The sequence below is a fragment of the Manis pentadactyla genome, chromosome 12 (genome assembly GCF_030020395.1).
Source record: "Manis pentadactyla isolate mManPen7 chromosome 12, mManPen7.hap1, whole genome shotgun sequence".
NCBI lineage: Eukaryota > Metazoa > Chordata > Mammalia > Pholidota > Manidae > Manis > Manis pentadactyla.
This window is the reverse complement of record NC_080030.1, coordinates 22,401,607-22,424,439: the sequence shown is the minus strand read 5'-3', so window position 1 is coordinate 22,424,439 and position 22,833 is coordinate 22,401,607. Positions and strand designations below refer to the sequence as shown.

The following is a 22,833-nucleotide window of genomic DNA, read 5'->3' as shown; positions in this document are numbered from 1 at the left end:
CAGCAAATTTTTACTAATAATGCTTAGGTGATTCATTGGCTTTACTTCTATTATTTCTGAACTTTGGACAGTGCTGCATATTCTGGTTCTATAAAGCTCTTTTATGCACCTTTATCTCATTTGATCATTCTGACAGCCTCATGAAATATCAGAGATTTCTAACCACACATTGCAAGTGAGGAAACTGAAGCACTGAAATTAAAGTAATTAGGCTCACACAAATAAGAGATGTTGCCTATGATGAGTGTGGGTGGTTATTGCAATGGGAAGGAAATAAAGATGTTGCCATGCACACAGATGTTAAAAAAAAGCATAGTGATGCAGTGTGGAGAATACAGCCAATGGTTCTGTAACATCTTCCCACGTTGACAGACAGTAGCTACACTACTAGGGGTGAGGAGTTAATAATTTGGGTAACCGGTGAACCACTGTGCAGAACTTTTTTCTTAATTGCACATGTTTTCTTTTCCTTTGTTGGAGGTTTTTGGTTACTCCAGTTACTTGACTTCCATATCAGCACAGATCTAAATTCCAATTCTTTGAGATATGAGACCTATCAAGAAACTCCTTTCTTACATACAAAAAAAGAGATGTCACAGTAAACTAGGAAAAATGTGGAACATTTGGAACATGATGAAGAATATCTACAAAGAACTTAAAATTATAGTCATACTTAATGGTGAGAAATTCTGTGTTTGTGCACTAAGGTTAGGAATAAGCAAAAATGTCCAGTTTCACCATTGCTTTTCAACATTGTACTGTAAGTCCTAGCTAATACAATAAGACAAGAAAAAGAAATACAAGATAAAGATTGGGAGGGAAAATATAAAATTGTCTTTGTTCATTCACTGCATAACAATGTACGTGGAAAGTCTGAAATCATCAACAAAAAACCCTTGGAACTAATAAATGATAATAACAAGGTTGCAGGATAAAAGATCATTATACAAAAGTCAATCACTTTCCGGTGTACCAGACCTGAGCAAGTGGAATTTGAAATGAAAAATACAATACCACTTATATAAGCAACCCACAAGTTGAAAATATTGGGCATAATTTAACAAAATATGTAAATGACCTATAGGAGAAAAAATGTAAAATTCTGATGAATGACATCATAGAACTGCTTAAATGCAGAACTATTTCATGCTCATGGATAGGAAGATGAAATATCTTCAAGATATCAGTTCATTCCAGCTGATCTACAGAGTCAGTTCAATCCCAATCAGAATTCCAGTTGCTTTGTAAATATTGACAAGCTAATTCTAAAGTTGATTGGAGAGTCAAAAGGCCCTGAATGGCCAAAACAATTTTAAGGAAGAATATAATTAGAGGACTGAAACTATCCAATATTTAAGACTTAATGAAAACTACCATAATTAAGACAGTGTGGCAACAGAATTGACAAATATATCAATGGCACATGATAGCGGGCCCAGAAATAAACCCATACAAATATAACTAGTTGATTTTTGAAAAGCAAACAGAGACAATACAATAGAGAAAAGAGTCTTTGAAAATCATGCAGAAACAATTGAACATCAACATGAAAAATATATAAACATGGGCCTTATACTCTTCACAAAAATGAGTTCAAAATGGATCCCAGACATAGATGCAAATCATAAAACTTTAAAGCTCCTAGATGATAACATAGGAGAATATATAGATGACTGAAGCTGGTGATGACTTCTAAACATAAAATAAAAGGCATGATCCATGAAATAAAGAATTGAGTAAATGCACTTCATTAAAATTATCTGCTCTGCAAAAGACATAGTCAGGAAAATTAAAAGATAAGAGCTATGGACTGAATGTTTGTTTCCCCCTAAAATTCATATGTTAATACCTAACCTGCAATATGATCATGTTTGGAGGTCAGGCATTTTTGAGCAAAGCCCTCAGTAATGCAATGAGAGCCCTTATAAAAGCGACCCTACTCCAGGCACCAGCCCTCCTTAATCTCTGACTTCCCAGCCTCTCTGACTGTGTGAAATCAATGTGTGCTTACCCTATCCAGCCTGTTTCATATTTGTTTTAAGACAACAAGCAAGAGACTGGGATAAAATGTTTGGAAAAGATGCATCTAGTCAAGGATTCTTAGCCAAAATATACAAATAACACCTAATACTCAAACAGTAAGGAGACATCCAACCCAATTATAAAATGAGCCAAGGAGGTTAACAGACCTCAACAAAGCAGATATACAGATAATGAATGAGCATATTAAAGGATCCTCCGCATAACATGTCATCAGGAAAATATAAATGTAACCATTGAGATCTAATAGAATGAACAAAATTCTGGACACTGGGACAACCAAATGACAGTGAGGAGGTGCAGAAAAAGGACTCTCACTTGCTGGAACATGAAGTGGGAAAGTCACTTTAGAAGAGTTTGGAGGTTTCTTAGAAAACTAAGTATGTTCTTACCATATAATCCAATAACCATGTTCCCTGGTAATTACTAAAAGGAGTTTAAAATTTATGTACATGATAAACATGGATATTTGTAGCACTTTTATTCATAGTTAGCAAAACTTGGGAGTAACCAAGATGTCAGGGAGTGAATGAAATACTATCCAGTGCCAAACAGAAATGAGCTATCAAGCCAAAAAAATACATGGGGTGAATTGGTCAGTAGAGGGAAACATCATGTAAATCAAATTACATATCCAAACAAGTCAGTTGAAATAGGTAGTGCAGCACCTACATCTGGACCTCTAACGTTATTAATTCAAGCCACAGTCATTATTAAACAAAACTATTAATTACACTTCAGGTGGGAATTCTCATTACAAGTGAACTTGCAAATATATACCAATGAACCAATAAATTTCAGTCAGCCCTGGCATTTCAGTATTTTCCCTGCTAATTATGTCAGAAATGCTACCGTTTGCTCAAACTGAAAGTTTCTGGAGCAAAGAATAATGAGGCTTTTAGTTTTCTGATCATCTTCTTTTCAAGCCTGAAAATTATTCTGAAAACTTACCCTCACTTTTTCTTGTCCCAGCCCTCTTCATCATCCCCAGGTTGTTCCCAGACAGTCAGTATTGACTTTCAGAACTTCACCACGATGGGTCTGCAGATGTACCTGTCCCTAAGCCATCATGCTCACCTTTCCCCATGATGCAGGACCAGCTGCCACCTGCCATATCCCAGATCCCTTGGAACTGGAAAACATGCAGACACACCCTCCTTCTGGAATACCTACCTACCTACCAGCTCTGGGCATAAGGGGCCAGTGGGGCCAGGGGAATCCTCAAAATAACTATAATATGAGCAGTGTCAACTCTGTTCTTCCTTTTGCCAAACTGTACACTTCGCATGCATTATTTTACCTTCAATTCATCCAGTAGCTTAAATAGTACTGATCCCATTTTACAGATAAGAAAATTAAAGTTCAGAGAATGTAGCACTTCACAGGGTCAAAGTAAAGTTCAATGATTTATTAGGTTTCAGTATATGAGATGAAAGAGTTCTAGAGACAACATAGTGCTTATAGTCAACAACACAGTGTTGTGTGCTAAGAAATTTGTGCTGAGATCTCAGGTGCTCTTTCCATAAACACAAAAAAGGGACATGAGGAGTCTTTTGGAGGTGATAGATATCTTTATTCCAAAAGTTTAATGAAACCCTGTTGTCCCTCTACAGGTCCCTAACTTCTGACACCTCTGCACATTTCCTGGAGTTGGCAGAATATGCTGACTCCTTCCTAGAAGCAGTTTTCAATTTTTGTTTTTTTTGTTTTTTTTGCTTCAGGCAGAACCCTTTATAAAAAGTCAGAATGGTTGTAATTCCAGGGAGAAAATCCCAGGCAAATACCTTTGAAACCAAAACCGGTTAAAGGGAGAAATAAAGTTTATTTCTTACAAGCAGTCGTCCACTTCTGTTCCCCCAAGTCTCTCGTGACCCGGCTGCAGAAGAAAAAACCCCCACCCAAGCTCTCAGGTCCAGAAGCCCTCACTAGCCCTTGTAGTTACCTGTTCATATGGAGATGGACTGCTCCTCTCCACCACCCCTGGAAACACCTACAGTATGAAGTTGCACTAAAGCCAGGTGAGAGATTCTGGAAATATTGCAATTGTACCCACAGTGGTGCATATACTTGAAAGTCTTTTTGGGGTCCAATCCTCCTTAGTTATCATTTCTGATGCCAGAGACTGTGGACATGTAATTTACACATCTGTCCATCAATTCAGAACCATTTGTACTGGCCTTAAAATTTAAGGAAGTTTGATTGTTGATTTATTTCTAAGCTTCCTCAGGTGAAGGAAGGAATTACTGTTTTTGTTGATTAAAATCATCATTTGCTGGTACTTTGCATGACATAATTCCACATATCTGATTTGCGTGGAAGATAATATCCACCTGAACCATCTCTACTTCCACTCATACTATAAACTTTTAGGATTAAAATTGCATTTTATTTTATTTTTCTCGTAGGTTGCACAGTTTCTAACAATAAATAAATGTTCTAAACTTGTTGAGCTGATTAGTATCACTAGTTTGTTTTAAAAGCAAGTTAAATTAGCAAAACTTTGACAGCTTGGTATCAAGTCATCATGTATTCCTTTCATTGATTTTAAGATATTGGCACATGCTAATTATGAAGCTATTCATTTCAGTTTTATGTATAACTATTACCTAACTCTCAAAATTGGAGCTGTGCACAGTAATTGAGAGCTTATTATACCTTAAGGTAAGAGTTTAACTTGGATTCAAGAAAGAAGGCATGAGATTCAGGAGAGACTTACTGTCCATGTGAGGGAACTCCCACACTGTGTAAGGTAAGATGACAATGGATTGATAGAAATCAAGTGTTGGTAAGATTGGCCTTATCTTGAGCAGCTCAGGAAGGAAGCTATGGGAGGAAGGTGGACTTTTGCATATTTGTTCAGATGTCCCCGGGGCACCGTCTCAGGTTAGAGTAATACACTTGAGTTATACACTCCTTAAGAATATGCAGAGCTCTCTTGCAGCTAATAGGCCCCTTGGGACCGATCAGCACAGTTCCCAGTGTGATAGCTCAAGGGAGGCACGTGTTTGCCATGTTAGATTGCTGCTTTTGGTTAGATATTCCTAATAATTGCACACTCTGTATTCCCACAGATGGAAAAGTAGCAGACTTTAGTGTGCTGATGATCCTGGGGAGCTTGTGCAGATGTGGATTTGGTTTAGTGTATCAAGAGATTTTGCTTTTCTAAAAGCCAAAGTTGACTGTTTATTGTTTTGTTTTATAGATTCCACATGTAAGTGAAATCATAATGTATTTCTGACCTATTTCACTTAGCATAATACCCTCTAGGTTCATCACTGTTGCTGCAAATGGCAAGATCTTTTTTTTTTTAAGGCTAAGTGATATTCCATTGTGTATGTGTACCATATCATCTCTATCCATTCATCTTTTGATGGACACTTTGGTTGCTTCCATATCTGGGCCAGTATAAATAATGGGGCAATAAACGTAGGAGTGCTTGTAAATTTTTGAATCAGAGAATTTGTTTACTTTGGGTAAATTTTGAGAAGTGGGATTAATAGGTCATGTGTTATTTCTATTTTTAGTTTTTTGAAGACTGTCCATACTGTTTTCCACAGTGACACTACCAATTCATATTCTCAACAGTGTAGGAGGGTTCCCTTTTCTCCACATCCTCAACAACACTTCTTCCTTTTTTTAAATAATAGCCATTATGACTGGTGTAAGGCACAAACAAACAGAACAGTAAAAGATTCATAAACACAGAGAACAGACTGGTGGCTACCATGGGGCAAGGAGATCAGGGTCTGGGCAAAAAGGGTGTAGGAGACAAAGAGCACAAACACCCACTTACAAAATAAATTAGTCATGGGGATGAAAGTACAGCATAGGGGATATATTCAAAAATATTGTAATTTCTTCATATGGTGCTAGATGGAAACCACTTATGATGTGCAGTTAGTAATGTATAAAATTGTTGATCACTGTGTTGTACACCTGAAACCAATATAATATTGTATATCAACTATATTTCAATAAAATAAATAAATCATATTAAAGCCACAGTTGACACCGCTGATGCTAGTCTGAGGACTCTACTACAAATAACAAGGCAGCAGAGTACGCAGTGCTTTCTGGAAATGCACGTCAGTGTCAAGATAAATAGCTGTAGGCACATGAGAAGATGCTCCACACCACTAATCATTAGGGAAATGCAAATCCAAACTATAATGAGATATCACCTCACACCTGTGAGAAAGGCACAAACAAAAACGTCTGAACAAAAAGATAAGACATAACAAGTGTCTATGAGGATGTGGAGAAAAGGGATCCCTTGTGCACTGTGGGTAAGAAGGTAATATGGAGCAACAACTATACAAAACAGTGTGGAGATTCTTCAAAAAATAAAACATATGGAGAATCCTCAAAAAATAGAACAACCATGCTATTCCAGTAGTTTGACTTAAGGCCATTTATCCAAAGGAAATGAAAACACTAACTTGAGAAGATATGAGCGCTCTCATATTCATTGTGGCCTTATTTACAGTAACTTTATTTACAATAGCCAAGCGCCCTTTGATATATGAAAGGATTAAGACAATGTGGTATGTACACACTCAATAATATAAATATTTATAGTATATACAATCAATATTATATAGCCATAAAAAGGAAGAAATCATATCATTTGGAAAAAACAATGAAGGCATTTTGTTAAATTACTCAGATAGTGAATGACAAATATTATATTATCTCACATGCATGTCAAATACAAAACAAACAAAATGCAAAAAACACACAAAAATATAGATAAGAAGAACAGATTAGTATTTGCCATAGGTGGGGGATGGGGGAGTGGGTGAAATAGATGAAGGTGGTTAAAGGGTACGAACTCGCATTTGTAAAATATGAGTCCTGGTGATGTGATGTATAGCATGGGGACTATAGTTAATACTGTGCTGTGTGTTAGAGAGTTGCTAAGAAAGTAGATATTAAAAGTTCTCAAAACAAGAAAATAGTTGCCACTACGTGTGATAATGGATGTTAAGATATACTGTGATCATTTTGCAAAATACACAAATTTTGAGCCATTATGCCAAACAGTTGAAATGAATATAATGTTATATGTCCATTATATCTCAATGAAAAGTGTGCTTTCCATAGCGTTACTCTTTCAAAACTTAAGGTAAACCTCTTTTAAGAGAATAAACACACATTACACTCTGAGAGACAGACCAAATTCTAGCACTTTAACTTGTAGCACCTTAAACAACCTCAGATTTATAAGAATTAGGGAGTTCAGTGCCCAAATGTCCTCCCTAACATACATTTCTATCTGCATCCTAACAAGAGGAGGAGAAGGGAGGTGAGGCGGACATCCACTGCTTCTGTGTGTGGGTGGGCTCGTGAGATAATACTGCATGGAGAGATGTCTACTGCACATCAAGTAACTGCAGCTAATACTATTGCCCATATACTTGAACGTTGCTATGTGAGATATTAAAGGTTCTCACCACACACAAAGCAGGTAATTATGTCATGTGATAAAGGTGTTAGCTAATGTTACTCGATAATCATACTGAAATACATACGTGTGTCTAATCATCATGTTGTACCCTTTAACCAATATTACATGTCAGTAAAGCCAGAAAAGAACCATTTTAATTGCTCCAAGTTAATTGGTCATTTTGGCTTGCTTTTTACGATTTTTAAAGCTCATTACTGACTGAAGAATGCAGAAACACAGCACCATGGGGACAGGTGGAGGCAGCAGGAGAGCAGAGTAGCCCGACCCTCACCCTGCCTCCCGTCTCTCCGTTCTCGTAGGGTTATGACTTCTCGGCAGGGTCATCATTAGAACATTGTTCTGCTCTCTGATTTTTTTAGTTACCTCTTGACAATTGAGTTTTGAAAATGTCCCAGTGGCTTCCTGAACATCAAATAGGAGATCGTCAACTAGAAAATAAATTTAAGCATATTCCTGACCTTTGATGATGAAGTTGGGTGAATCCAAGGTCAATTTATCCTGCACCCCCAGGTTCATTCTATACCAGGGTAGGTAGAAGCCTCATATTTGCCTAAATGTTAATTTAAAATATTCCCATGAACTGAGATTTCAGCAGATTTAAGCTTCTCTGTTGTGCTTTCAACATAAACTGATCTAATATTCCACATATCTATTCCTTGGCAAGGGTTTGGAAGATCAGTTAATCAAAAGTCATTTGTACAAAAAAATGTTTTTGAGAGAAATTAAACAGCAGTCACTTGATTCCTATAGGTAGGTAAGATGTACCTTAGAAATAATTCTGCCATTTTTATTTGAGCATCTCTTCAAGCTCACACTTGCAAAATCTCTACAACTTGTCTCCATAAACAATCACTATTTTTTTTGATGCCCAGATGTTTATATTTGGGGACATTGCTGCATACTTTTACTTTGAAATCCAAACATCTTTGTATGAACTAAACACATGACTGCTTCCTTATTATCACCAACCACCTTGAGGAAAAAATATATAAACACCATTTACCAAAATTGAGCATGTGTATATCACATGACCAATTAATTCCACTCTTTGTTATATATCCCACCATAATGCACGTATGTTCAGTAAAAAAGATGTGCAAAAATGTTCTAAGAACATAGCCTCAAAACTGGAAACTGCAATTGACCCTGAACAGTACAGTGGATGAATATTTGTCTTTGCAATAAAATACTCCTAGTAGTAAATAACAAGACTCTGGACTGGACTTCTATAAAAAAGCACATATTGCAAATACACATTGCTTGACTATCACACACAAAATATACATCAAATAAGTCAGAGGCAAAGGATGACATATCCATAAATAAGGACCATGATTATAAATACAAGAAAGTGGTCACTCTTGGAGACCTAGTGACAGGACTGAGGGGGGAGGGATTCCTAAGATGCAGCTCATGTTCCTTTCCTTAATCAGAGTTTTGGTTACACGATTGTATTTATATAGTGAAACTTCATAGAACTTTAGGCTTCTGATTTGTGAAGTCTTCTTTTTGTATTTGTATTTCCACAAAATTTTTCTTAATAAAACTCAAGAAACAGATTTTGTAGCAGATTAAATGAAGATGAAAATAATTAACACACTGGAATAGATAAATGGCAGAGAGATTGATGGTAGATAGATGGACATACTGGTAATAAATAGATAGATGGTACATGGATAGTATCAATTTTTATGTATATTGTCCAAACTCCCTGATAATCTTCCAAGAACAGTTGCTTCTAAAATCTGTCACCCTTCACTCTCCTGTATGAATTCTTATTCTTCCATCGTGTAAGTCTCCTGTATTATAAGCCTATTCTGTGGATATTATTTTTACTTTCCCACTAATTGAGACTTTCATGTCCCCTCAGGAAATTCTCATCAAGTTCTCTGAAGGAACTCAACAGCAGGATCCTGCAAAGTCTTAGTCAATTATACCTGGAAATAAAACTCTCCAGTAAGAGGGACCAAAAACATTCCCAGGGCAGCCTTCCTAGAGAGCTAAAGCACATTACTTCATCCCCCCAGGTGGACGGCCATTTATCACATCACACATTATTAAATAGATATGCAAGCTGATCCGCTGGCTCATCCACACCCCAGCACCTCACTCCCTAGGACATGCTGGTCCTTGTGGCTGAGGAGGTGCTGCACTCCAAATGACCATCCAGACAACCTTCGACGTAAACTGTGGTCCACCAGGTGAGTCCTGAATAGAGATAACTCATTTCTACAAAATTTTGTATTATCTATCTATTATGTTATAATCTCTCTTTTATTTTAAGGAATGTTGAAGGGCTAGAAAGTAAAGATTAATAAAATAGGTTGAGTATTTCCACATCACAAGTACAGTGAATTTAATTTCACCACTGCCTCTTTGCATATAGAAAGACATGAAAAAAAGTTCTACTTCTTGCTTAACAATCTTACTGGTGTACAGGAACAGGAATCATTGCAAATTCCTAGTTCTACAACTATTCAAATATTTCCAAAGTATTTCTCTGAATATTGATATCACAAAATGTTTTTTGGAACTGAGATTCATCTTTATTTTCCCTAGCAAAGATGAAAATGATGAATCAGCAATACACCACGATCAGTTTCTTCTTAATTTTATCTATAAATGATAATGTTTTAGCTTTCTGAGTCTCAAGAAGTTTGAGTTAATCTGCTTCCTTTTGATGAACTTTCTTGCCACACAACTCAAACTGCTTTTTCTGGAGCAACAAGATCTGAGTCTGTCTTCAGAAAACTCAAAATGGGCAGAGAAAATAGAAAGCAATTGGTCAAACTGACTGACCATGCGTAATGCCTCCGCTGCTTTCAGAATACTGCCCATGAAGTCTTGATAGAACTTCTTCTAAACAGGGACTTACTAGCATTATTAAGTATTAGAGAACTACAGCCTGGAGTCCTTAATTGACTGGCTGTGAGCCACAGAGTGATAATTCAGAGACTGCCCTCCTCTGAAGCCTGTGATCAGGGTATAAGCCTTGTGAGGATATTTAAGAAGAAAGAGTGAAACAGAAAAACTGAGTGTGTCTGTCAGCGGAATATAATCCTGAAGTGGGAACCAAGGCCGAAATAAACATAGACAGTCTGAACAGGAGGATCTAGGTTATCAAAGATCGGGTCATTTGTCAAGTAAGAATTCAGGCCAGACAGCCACGGCTTGGCCCAGGAATCCTGCCTCCATGGGGAGTCTGTCTGTGCTCAGGGCCATATTCTTGGGCGTCCTCAATTCCTAGAATACCCCCGAAGCAAGGTGCACAAAGACGCTTGGGGCCACAAGACTGAGCTCTGCACTTCCTATTGACCCAAACTGACACTCACATAATTGTGTGTGTATGTGTGTGTGTGATTTTGTTTGCTTATGCATAAGGAAGCGGCACCCTGCCTTTTTTGGAAATCATGCATACATCCAAGTTTAAATGTTAATGATTCTACTGTTGACCTTTTGGGAAGTATGTGTCATGCACACATAGAAGTTACATTCTGCTCTTAGAAGATGTTTCTGTCATTGGCTAATACCCTATTTAGAAGTGGGCATTCATTTTAGACTCAGAAAGAAATGACTCTCCTACTTTGATTTTGATTTTTTTTCTTTACCTTGAGGTAGAAAGGCGTTTTTTCCTTTTTTACTGAAGAGTAGTTGATATACAATATCATATTGGTTCAGGTCTGTAGCATACTGAGTCAACTATAAACATTACAAAACACTCACCATGGTATGTGTAGTTCCCACCTTCAGCATACAGAGGTATGACTGTCTTACTGACTATATTCCCTATGCTGTACTTTTCATGCCTGTGACTTATTCATTTCATGGCTGAAAATTTGTCCTTTGTTATCTCCCTCACCTACTTTGCCCATTCCTCCCTCCCCCTCCCTCATGACACCCCTCAGATTGTTTTCTGTGTTTCTGAGTCTATTTCCATTTTCTTCATGTTTTTTTCAGATCCCACATACAAGTGAAATCATAGTATATGTGTCATTCTCTGTCTGACTTATTTCTGTTTTCATAATGCCCTCTCAGTCCATCCATGTTGCCGCAAAGGGCCTGTGATCTTGAATTACGGGCCGGGCCCCTTGCCCTGCCCTGCGGACATTGTTTGCTGCTTCTCTCTGCACATTCACCAAACTAAGCAGCATTTGCAGTTGAGATGACAGGTTTCCAAGTAACACAGTGTTCACCAGAAGGCATAGCCACTGATCTTTGAAATAAAAATCTGTAATACAAGGTCAGATATATTAGCATGTTATCAATATGTGCTTACAAATAAATTATTCAAATCATCAATGCAAAGCAGATCATTTAGACTACCATGTAAAATTTTGACTGAGGCAAAAGAGCCCCAACTCCTGCATTACACGAGCCCCCAGCCCTGGAATTCGCTGTCCCCGAGCGCACACAGCCCTTGCGTGGCGTTGGCCCCTGGGGTTGTGCAAAAGGCCTCGGGGCGTGTCTTCTCCCCCAGCTGGCCACTGTCACCATGCCCGGGATTCCCACACAAGCCCGATGACAGGAAAGCACTGTGGTAAGCGGAGCAGTGTGAGTGTTTGTGGGACACACAAGATACAGTTAGAATCGACGGGAAAGGAGGTGAATGAGTTCAGATTTTAGAGGGGATGCCAGTCAGGGGTTAGACTCTTAAGAATGAAATTCAGAACATAAGCATAGGAGATTCGATGTCTTTGGGTGACTAGAAGAGGCTCTTTGAGGTAAAAATCATAATTATATATATACTTTTTTTTTTAGTATAATGCTAGCCCTTCTTTATACAGTCTCTAGGGCCCAAAATTGCATACTCATAGACAGTAAATATAGAATAATCAAAACATGCCTTTTAAAACCACATACTCTGGGAAATCCAGTAAAATTTGGGGGAGATGTGGTGGGAGATATCCCACCAAAGGTGAAGATAAATGAAGTGGGAGAAAAATCTGAAAATTCATGCATAATCAACCACTGTCCTAGGCCACAGCAGGAAATTTGGTCAGAGTGTTTCTTTCTGTGGTGAAGAATTCCACCAGCTCTCAGAACGCAGGTCTCAGGCTCAGCTCCTGGGGACGGGTGAGGGCGACCTCCGTTTCTTCTCTCCAGGGGCCTTTGCTCACCTTCCTGACTCAGTGTCTTTCCCCTGCCCTTTTGACAGTGTTGGGACTGCAGGATCTGCACAGAGGTGCCCTCAACATAACCGGAAAATCCTTCCAGTAACCAGGCTGCACATTAAAACCCACTAATTAAAATATTGTGAAAACCAATCTGTCAACTCCTTTTTTTCCAAGTGTTTGATCTGGAGTGAAGTTGAACTGATTTTTTCACATACCCACTTGCTATTTCTAATTTTTTAGTGAGCTGTCTGATTGCCTTTTATTCAGCAACTTTATTGAATATATGTTGTTAGCTATGTTAAATATAACTACATGGAATGTATTACATGTATTACATATATTAAATATATGCATACTAAATGTATTTTGTCTTCAGGGGTTTATTTTTGAGGATGTTAATTTTTCATTGATTTTTCATTGATGTCAATTTAGTCATTGATTTTAATCATTTTTGATGGCTACTGTTATTTCAGTATTTTAAATTCTAAATAACCTGATTTTTTCTCCTATGTGATCTTTCATTATGTGTGGATTGCAATTACCCACTCTGAGATCAATTAAATATATCCTATATGTTTTAATACCATTTATTTTGTGTAAATATTTAATCCACTTAACATAGAGAAGCAAAGATTTAACTTGAACTTTTACACTAATTCAAATTAGTACAACAGCAAATTAATAATAGTTTACCCACTGGCTTTTAGTTTTTGTTATTATTAATGTATCATTTCTTTATAGTTTGTGAATTATTTTAGAATCACCTCATCTGTTTATTTATGTGTTAGAACCATTGTATCAATATTGCAATACATTTGGTTTTATGTCCACATTCTTCCAGACAAGTTTCATAATTATTTTTTTCAATATATAAAGTTTGTTAGAGATATTTATTGTCACTGTGTTGATACTTTAGGGTAATTAGAGAATAGATTATAGCTTGAAAATAATTATCTTCTTTCAGGACAGATGACATGAGCCCAAATTTATTCACATCTTCTTTAAAAGGATCCTTGAAATCTCCCAGCAAAGGTGTGCAATTTTCTTATTAGAAGGTTTCAAACGTATTTTTGGTGCTTTTACTAGTACAAGTTATAGATTTGACATCAAAGACTTGAATACTTTAATATTTGGGATAGCTATACCTTTTTGGTTAAGTATTTTATAAAACACAACACACATTAATAGTTTATAGATTTTTTGAATTTTAGAAATGAGAATAGTCTATTTCTGTATTTATGTATTTTATCTAATTTCCAGGGCATTGATAAGAGTAGATTTGAATGATAGTAATGAACATTATTTATTCCTGACTTTAAATGGGACCCCATTGTTTCTTCGAGTAATGATTCATCTCTTAGAAACTATATTTTCACAAGCCAGAAATGCAAAAAGTTCATAAACATAGCTTTTGTTTTTAAATACAATTGGATAAACTGCCTTGAACTTCAGTCTCTCCTGATGAGAGAAACTGTATTCTAGCCGCTTCCAGGAGCTCTTGGCAAGGACCATTTTCATCAGTTTTTTAAATGTGGATTGAAGCCACACAGGATTTGACACTTGCCCCTTCCAGAACTTGGGTCCACAGGTGTGTCCTGTCTTGCTGCAGAGGGGCAGATGCAGGAAGGCAAAGGGAGAGGCAGGACTGGGAAGCCCACCACCATCCTCTGCTGGCTTCTGTGAAGTTGCCTGATCACCGTGTCTCAGTCTTCCAAGTAGGAACCAGTGGCCACAGTCCCCCTGGGTCTGGCTCTCACCACAACATACATCCTGATGGCCACTGGGCATCCGTGATCCCCCAGGAGTCTATTCTCTTCTGTGTGGAGGCTCTTTCTCAAATTCAGCCTTTTCTTTCTCTGTGGGAACGTGATTGTGTTGACTGTTCTGCGATATTTTCAGAACTACATGAAACTCGGGGTCTCACCAGACCTCAATGCCCACTCTTCCCCATGCAGTGCCTGCTTCCCACTGACAGGAGACGTCCCTGGCAGGCTGTACCAGGAATCCGAGCTGGGAAAAGACCCCAAACCCCTTCTGCCCCACAACAAGCGCAGCACGTAGTAAGCTTCCTTCAACCCTTACATACCTTGACCTGCACACCACACACTCACCTGTTCTCTGGAGGATCCCAGCACTGCCCCTACAGCGGCCCAGGGGCTTACTGTGCAGCACCTGTGCCTGCATCCAGTCCTCTTCATTGTCCTCCATGCCGGGGCTTCTGCTTCCCCATCACATTAGCTCAGAGCTTGGAAAGGAGAGTGCCAGTCAAATTATAGTCTTTCCACTTTTTATTAACCATGAGTGTAGATAGAGGCTTTGAGAATTAAAGATAAGAATGTGATGGTTTGGCTCTCCAAATCTGCTATATTTTCTCTTCCCTGAGCTGTGGATAATTCGATGAAAGAGGGTTTCAGAGCAGAAGCTAAATTTCATCGGATGTGGTGATGTCTAATAAATGTTTTCAGTGCATTACGTAGTATGATACTAATGAACATTAGGGTAATGATGGCTGATGATATGTAGTAGCTTGAGCATTCCTACAACTGGAAGTTCTGCTCTTTCTGCCAAACCCATGCCTAAATGGCTAATATCTGAAAGAAAACTTCACTGTGGCTCATTTTCTGTTTGACTCATCCATTTATTCACTTCTGAGTATATACTATGTGTTCGGCCCTGATAGTGACTGCATGTAGAGAAAAATTAAAGCATCGTTCCTGCCCACAAAGAACACATCTACACACAGAAAGGGAAAAAATAGATAGGAAAGTAAATAAGCATAATCAAGTTCTCTAGTTGCTGGGATTTAACTACAAAATGATGAATAAATGTTCAAGTTTATGTGGAGAACACTTTTAATATACGAATAGCTACATTAATTAATAAAAATAGTGCAGAAGGAAAGAAAGAATGCTATGAATAAAGGTAGGGAATCATTAAACAATGTGGTATCCTTTAGAGAAATGTAAATATTTCAGTATGAACGAAGAGAAGTATTTAGGACTTCTGAACTGCGATACTGGGTGTAAAATTTATCCTTAAGTAGTAGAGCTCATTGGACTAACTTTAACAAGCTGTAGTACATACAGCTATGTAACTGAGAGGAGCAAGTGTGGCTACAGCTAGAAAACTGGATGGAAAAAAGTGAGTATGGACGTCGTGAATCTCCTAAAAATCCACTATATTGGTGCAGATGGGGTGATGATATTCAGTACATGACACTCTTAGGAAATGCTGAATGGGTGGAAATATATGGACATGGCCACCTAGAAGGCATGGCCTGAAGTGAGAACTTAAAGATGATACTCCTGTCCTTAGCTGATACAACCATACAGGAAGTAGAAAACCAGTATTTCAAGGGAAAGATTAAAAATTGTGTTTTGGACACTTTGGTGTACTCTACATTAGACAGGAAGAAATTAGGTATATAAGCTTAGAATTTACATATTTTCAATTAAATGTATTCATTCAAGAGGACATTTTTTGCCCCTTGGTTTCAGAAAAAGTAGTTTTCAATTGATCTAAGAAAGATACATCAAGAAAATCAATATTTTAGGGAAGTTCAGAGGAGGACGCCCAGTAAATATTCCTGAAAGAAGGTGATAGGGGTAGAAAAAAAGAGGAAGAAAACTTCGGCAGTTGTCTTTCCTCTTTTAACCTCTATTTTCTGTAAAATGTTGTTATCTAGAAAACTGACTAGGTAGACCTTTAGGGAAAATTCAAATTTATTCATCAGTATATTTACATGACTCATTGGAATACTGTCATTTAAATAAGCTGCTTAATGTGTTTGATTTTTCTACGATGTCAAATGGACCTCTGTGGACAAAATGGACTCGCATTGCCAAGTGTCAATTCGGTTTCCTGGTTGTTTCCTCACTTAGCTCAATGCAGCCACATCTAAATACACCTTCACGGAGAGCGAGAGATGGTCAATCACACAAGAGTGACTCAGTTCATCCTGAGAGGCTTTGCAGAGGCCCCTGAGTTGAGATCCGTGGTCACCTTCTTCTTCTCGTTTGTCTACCTGTTCGGCCTCCTGGGGAACATCTCCATCATCACAGCTGTGATTAGGGAAAGCCACCTCCACTCACCCATGTACTTCTTCCTGAAGAACCTGTCTTTTCTGGACATGTGCTACACCTCAGTCACCATCCCCAAGGCTCTGGTTACCTCCTTCAGGGGGTCTGGGGTCATTTCCTACCTGGAGTGTGTAGCTCAGGTTTACGTGTTTATTGCACTGGCTTCTACCGAGTGTTTTCTGCTCACAGCCATGGCCTATGACCGCTGCACAGTCATCTACCAGCCCCTGGTCTATGGGGCCCTGATGACCCAGAAACTCTGTTCTGAACTGGTTGCAGTGGCCTGGCTGAGTGGGGCCATGTACTCAGCCTTCCACACCCTCAACACATTCTCGCTGCCCTTCTGTGGGCCCAACGTCATTGAGCATTTCTTCCGTGACATCCCTCCCATCATGAGACTCTCCTGCACCGATTACCACCTCAGTGAGGAAGTGGGCTTTGCTGTGAGCAGCTGCATTGTCATGAGCTCCTTCGCCCTCCAGATTATCTCCACCATAGCCCGGATCTCCTCTGTGGATGGCAGGTGGAAGGCCTTCTCCACCTGCTCCTCTCACCTGACCACAGTTGTTCTGTTCTACGGAACCGGGAGCTTCATGTACTTGAGGCCTGCTTCCCATTACTCCCCATCCCAGGTTCACGTGGCATCTATTTTTTATTCCATTCTCACACCTACATTGAATCATATTATCTATTGTCTCAGGCAAAGATATGAAGGTCACCCTACAGAAACTGTATTGTGGAAGAAAGAACTAAGCCCTCAAAAGCTACAATTTGTAGATATTTAAAAGTTCTTGATGGGTTATTGAAGGCAAATATCACCTAACACCTCATTTTCCTTTTCCCTCCCCTGGTGTTTTCTACTGGTGATCTGGCCAATGAGAACACATCTGCCCACACTGACACAAATTTGTAGCTCACCTCTTTCACCAAATATGTGCTTCTTACCAGCTTTGCTGGTCTCATAACTCAACACCACATTAATTTTTGTATTTTTCCAGTGTTTTCCATAAGAACCTTGTTTACTGAATTATTTTTCTATTTAGTACATCTGAAGGAATTCATGTATCTCCTGAGCTTTTATATATCTCTCTAGTGTTTATCATCCTCTCCATGTAATGAGTCTTACTCTTGAATTTCCAACTCTTGACCTCATTCACCAGAATATACCATAAAATACTTCACTTTCCACATTTCTAAAAATTACTTATTCCTCTCTTTTACCATCAAACAGCTTTTTCATCATTCCTAGTTCAGCTATTTGTACCACCTTCTGCTCAGTTTTCTAAGCTAAATTTTCTAAAGTCATTCTCGTTTCACCTTTGTTATTTGTCTTTTTTAACATAGCGGATCTCCGGGTTCTGAATCTTTATAAATATATCATTGATCCATTGTGTGCTTTCTGCCTCTTTCTTAGTCTAGGATTTCATGGCCTCTTTCTGGAGTCAAACATACTTATTTAATTCAGTAGTTTTCCAAGTTTACATTTTTCTTAAAGGAGGAACTCTATTCAAACATTTCACCTGGCAGCCCTTGTTCAAAGTCTTCACAGTCCCTGGTACCCTTTCAAATACTATTCTGATTCAATTTCCCAGTATCTCTGCTCTCCAAATTCTTGCCAATGAAGAAACAGTTTATCTTTCCAACATATCTATCTTTATATAATCTTACAATATGAAAATCCTAGAGTGACTCCTGCCACTCTCCAAGTCAAGGTTTGCATGATTTGCATTACATCATCTGAAACCCATTTATATGTGTTCTCACCTTCAGCCACTTTCTCAAACCTATTCAACCTTTAATGCATCCAAGACCTTTTCTCATTTTCATGGACTATAATAATACTGTTTGGAACACACCACTGTCTGCAGGGTTCAAATGTCACTTCCTCTCGATATACAGGGACTTATCTGCAATAATCAGCAGTTAGCCTGATTTTCAGGTGTAATTTTACCTTATGTTGTGAATTTTCCATATCATGTGGAATAGATTTTTGTGCATTGAAATATTGCAAAATGTGACCAATCAGGATCCTCATCCAAATGTCCTGCTAACCCATTGCTACATTTATGTGGTTTGGTGTTTTCATCTGTGTAAATACTTTAAATCTTTATCTCTATTTGTAGGTTCTGCATAACATGGTCAGACTACATTGACGTTTTTAGTTCTTTCCACTTACAGAAACCATCTTCTGTACTATTTATATTAACACTCAAGCTGCCTCTCTAGCAAGACTTCATTTTTGTGCTCCTCATCTCAAAATCCTTCTTTTGTGCCCTGCATGCATTCAATATCCACCAAGACTCCACTCATTTGTAAGGTCTGGCACAATGATTTTCTAGCCAATCCTGTGGCCAGTGCCATGCCTTATCATTTAATCTCTTATATAATTCAACTGAGGATCAAATCCCTTGGGGTATTTAAATCCTAGAAACCCACTCTTACAATCAGGGCAGACTTTTGCAATACCTTTACTTTTTTCTTTCTGATTATGGTAATTTTCCTTATTTTGTATTTCTTATTTATGGTTGTATTTTGATTCTCCTAAGGCTACAGCAAATTTTCTTTCCTATAACTTAATATTATTTTGATAACCTTCAGAGGGGCGGCTCTGTATGGACATTTGCAGCCCTGAAAATTTTTTTAATATTGAGAGTACTCTAAATCTCCAACTATATGTCATCCTACCTGCCTGCTTAAACTTCAGAAAATATAGAAAAGACCAACTTTAAATTTCTTTGAGGCACACAAGTAAATGAAAACTTATGAAAAATGTAAACAAAAACTGGATCCCCACCCAGTTCATGGTTTCTTTTGCTGTGCAGAAGTTTTAAGTTTAACATAGTCCTATTTGCCTTCTGTTTACATGTCTATTTTTGTGCCAGTACCATATGTTCTTATTACTGTGACTTTGTAGTATAGTTTGAATCCAGGAAGTATAATACTTCTGGCTTTGTTCTTTTTGTCAGGATTGACTTGGCTATTTGTGGATTTTTGTGGTTCTATACAAATTTAGGGATTATTTATTCTATTTCTGTGAATAATGCTTTTGGTATTTTTATGGTGATTAGGTTTCTTCTGATCCATGAACACAGGATATACTTTTCATTTGTGTCTTCTTCAATTTCTTTCAGCAAAATCTTACAATTTTTAATGTACAGATTTCTTACTTCTTTAATTTACTGCTAACTGCTTGTTATTGATGTTATTGTGAATGGGATAGTTTTATTTCTTAAGTTCTTTCATCACTAGTGAAAAGGAATCTAACTTATTTCTGTATGTTTTTTTTTCTATCCTGTCACACTACTGAATAATTGATTAATTAAAATAGTTGTAGATTGACTGTGGAATTTTCTCTATAGAAGATCATCTCATTAGCCAATAGCAATAATTTTACTTTTCCTTTCTGATCCAGATATTTTTTAATTTTTTGTCTTGCTTAATTGTTTTAATTGGGGCTTTTGGTACTATAATGACTAGGAGTGGTTAGAGCTGGCATTCTCATCTTGTTCCTCATTTTACAGGAAATGCTGTAGAATATTCTTCACTGTTACCTGTGCAAAGTTTGCTGCATACGGCCTTTGTTATTTTGAGATTCCTTCTATACCAAATCAGTTAAGAGTTTTACACAAAAGTCTGATGTTTTTTCTCACATTTTTTTTTGCGTCTGCTGAGGTGATCATGTGGTTTTTTACCTTTAATTTATGTAATGTCTTATTGTTTTATGCTGCACCAGCCTTTTTACCCAACTTGTTCATGAGGTATAATACTTGTAATGTGTCCTTGAGTTTGGCTTGCTAATGATGTGATGAGAATTTCTGCAGGTATGTTCATCAGGGATATTGGTCTGCAGTTTTCTTTTCTCATAGTGTCCTCTTCTGGTTTTGGTATCAAAGAAATACTAGCCTCAGAATGAGTTGTAAGTCTCCCCCCTCAATATTTTGAATAAAAATATTAGAAAATATAAGACCAGTAATGAAGAAGGAAATTGAATTAGTAATCAAAATGTCCCAACAAAGTGAATGCCAGGTCCAGATGGCTTCACAGGTGAATTTTTCCAGACATTAAATAATTAATGCCAATCCTTTGCAAATGTCCCAGAACTTGAAGAGGAAGGAATATCTGCAAATGCATTTTATTAGATCATCATTATCCTCACATTAAAACCAAACAAGTATATCACCGACCTATATCCCTCATGAACATAGATGCAAAAATCCTGAAAATATTCTAGCAAATCGAATTCAACAGTATCTTAAAAAGATCATACACCATGATCAAGTGGTATTTACAGCTCTTATTCAAAGATGGCTCAATATGTACAAATCAATAAAGGTGATACACACTAAAAGAATGAATAATAAAAATCATATAATGTCAATAGAAGCAAAAAAAGCATTTGAAAAAATTCAACACACTTTCATGATAAAAACATTCAAACTGAAGAAACTGAATATATGAACATATCATAGTGAGTAATAAGGAGATTCAAATGAAAAGCTAATTTAAATAACCGGTAAGTGCTTCAAGCAATATTACAAAGCACATATCAGATGATTATAATAAATTTTAATTAATTAAATATTTGATTAAAAATACATATTGATTGCTCAGTATTTGTTCACCTTATTAATTAGCAAGTATACATTGACCACTTAGAATTCATTCATTCATTCATTCAATGCTGATTCAATCAATACTTATCTACAACTAACTAACTGTTCTCAGTCACTGTTATAGATATTAGGGGTAGACTAATGAATAAAAAGGACAAGAAATATTTTCTCTGTTATGATTTATCTCATATGCAATGAAGTCAGCACACACTTAGCATGTGAAGTCAGAACACATGTAGAATGTAGAACACATTTAGTCAGCAATGGAAACACAAAAATGAATAATACAGTCATCTTAAATATCCTCAGGAAACATCATGTCCTCTGGGAAAGATATCTTATGACCAAATTTCAATAATGGGATGAGTGTCAAAAAAATAGAGGACACACCAGTTAGTGCTGAACTCCAAGAGTGTGCATTACCGGAGAGGGTGAAGTGAGGTCCACCTTACTGGAGGTTCACCGAGGGGAAAGAGGAGAAACTGCTGCCAGGCAGCCTGTATCTTTTCTGATCATCAGCCTCAGCATCTGCTGTGAAGCTGCTTTTCCTCAGAGTTCCTGCTACTCACATACAGACCCCAATTATATTTACAGGTTATATTCATGCTACATAGGAAAAAAATAATACCAATGGTTATGTTTGGAAGAATCATTCTACAGGTTCTTCCACTAGCCAGTAGTAGCCTGAGCACTGCGGAAGGCTCCAGAAATGCCCTGGGAGTCTAGATAGGGGACGAGAAGGTGCTGAGGAGAGACAGGAACATTGAAAAGATTATCACTAATGTTGATTTTTCTAGAGAATGAGAGTCAAGATGTGTACTTGAACATATAGAAGATGTACCGAGTTGGAAATCAGAACTGATAGATTGGAAATAAGCCATAAATAACTGGCAAATAAGTGCAGGTGACCCTAGGTCTTTGCCCTGTTTCCTATAACAGCAGCTGAGGCATGCAGAAAGCGCTGGAAGAGACTGATTATACTGAAAGTGGGTTGGCGTCTTCATGACATGTGTATTTCAGTAAACATTCCATCCAACAGTATCCTCTGGCAATCATGTTTCTAACAAGAATTTAGCTATTGTCAAATAAATAATGCATGTGACAGGAACGGATCTTCATTCATGCTCAAATGAACACTTCCTTGGGCCAATTTCCTCACTCACATTTGATCAAGATTTTTGATTGCTCACTCAAGTGTAATCTCTGTCATCCTGAAATTTCCACGTAAATTATTTGACTTTAAAAAATCTCATTATGTAAAAAATATATGTGGTCTTAAGGTGAGCAACTGAAGTCATTCCAGTGGCTCTGAAAGGCGACATGGATAAACTTCTATGACAGCATCGGGCATATGGACAGGCCTCAGCACCCATGGCACAGAAATAGGAGCAGAGCTGTTGCAGACTGTAACTGATGCAGAGGCTCGAGAAGATGAATTTATAAATTAAGATGTAAGTAGCTCATGGGATAATTTTATTGGCAACATTTCAAAAATCATCTCAAAAGAAATTTATTGTTAT

General features: G+C 37.6%; 1 pseudogene; it reads left to right on the top strand.

Annotated features, from left to right (window-relative positions):
• The first annotated feature begins 16,546 nt into the window (after positions 1–16,546).
• Positions 16,547–17,453, top strand: LOC130679765 (olfactory receptor 5A2-like; annotated as a pseudogene).
• The last annotated feature ends 5,380 nt before the right edge of the window (positions 17,454–22,833 follow it).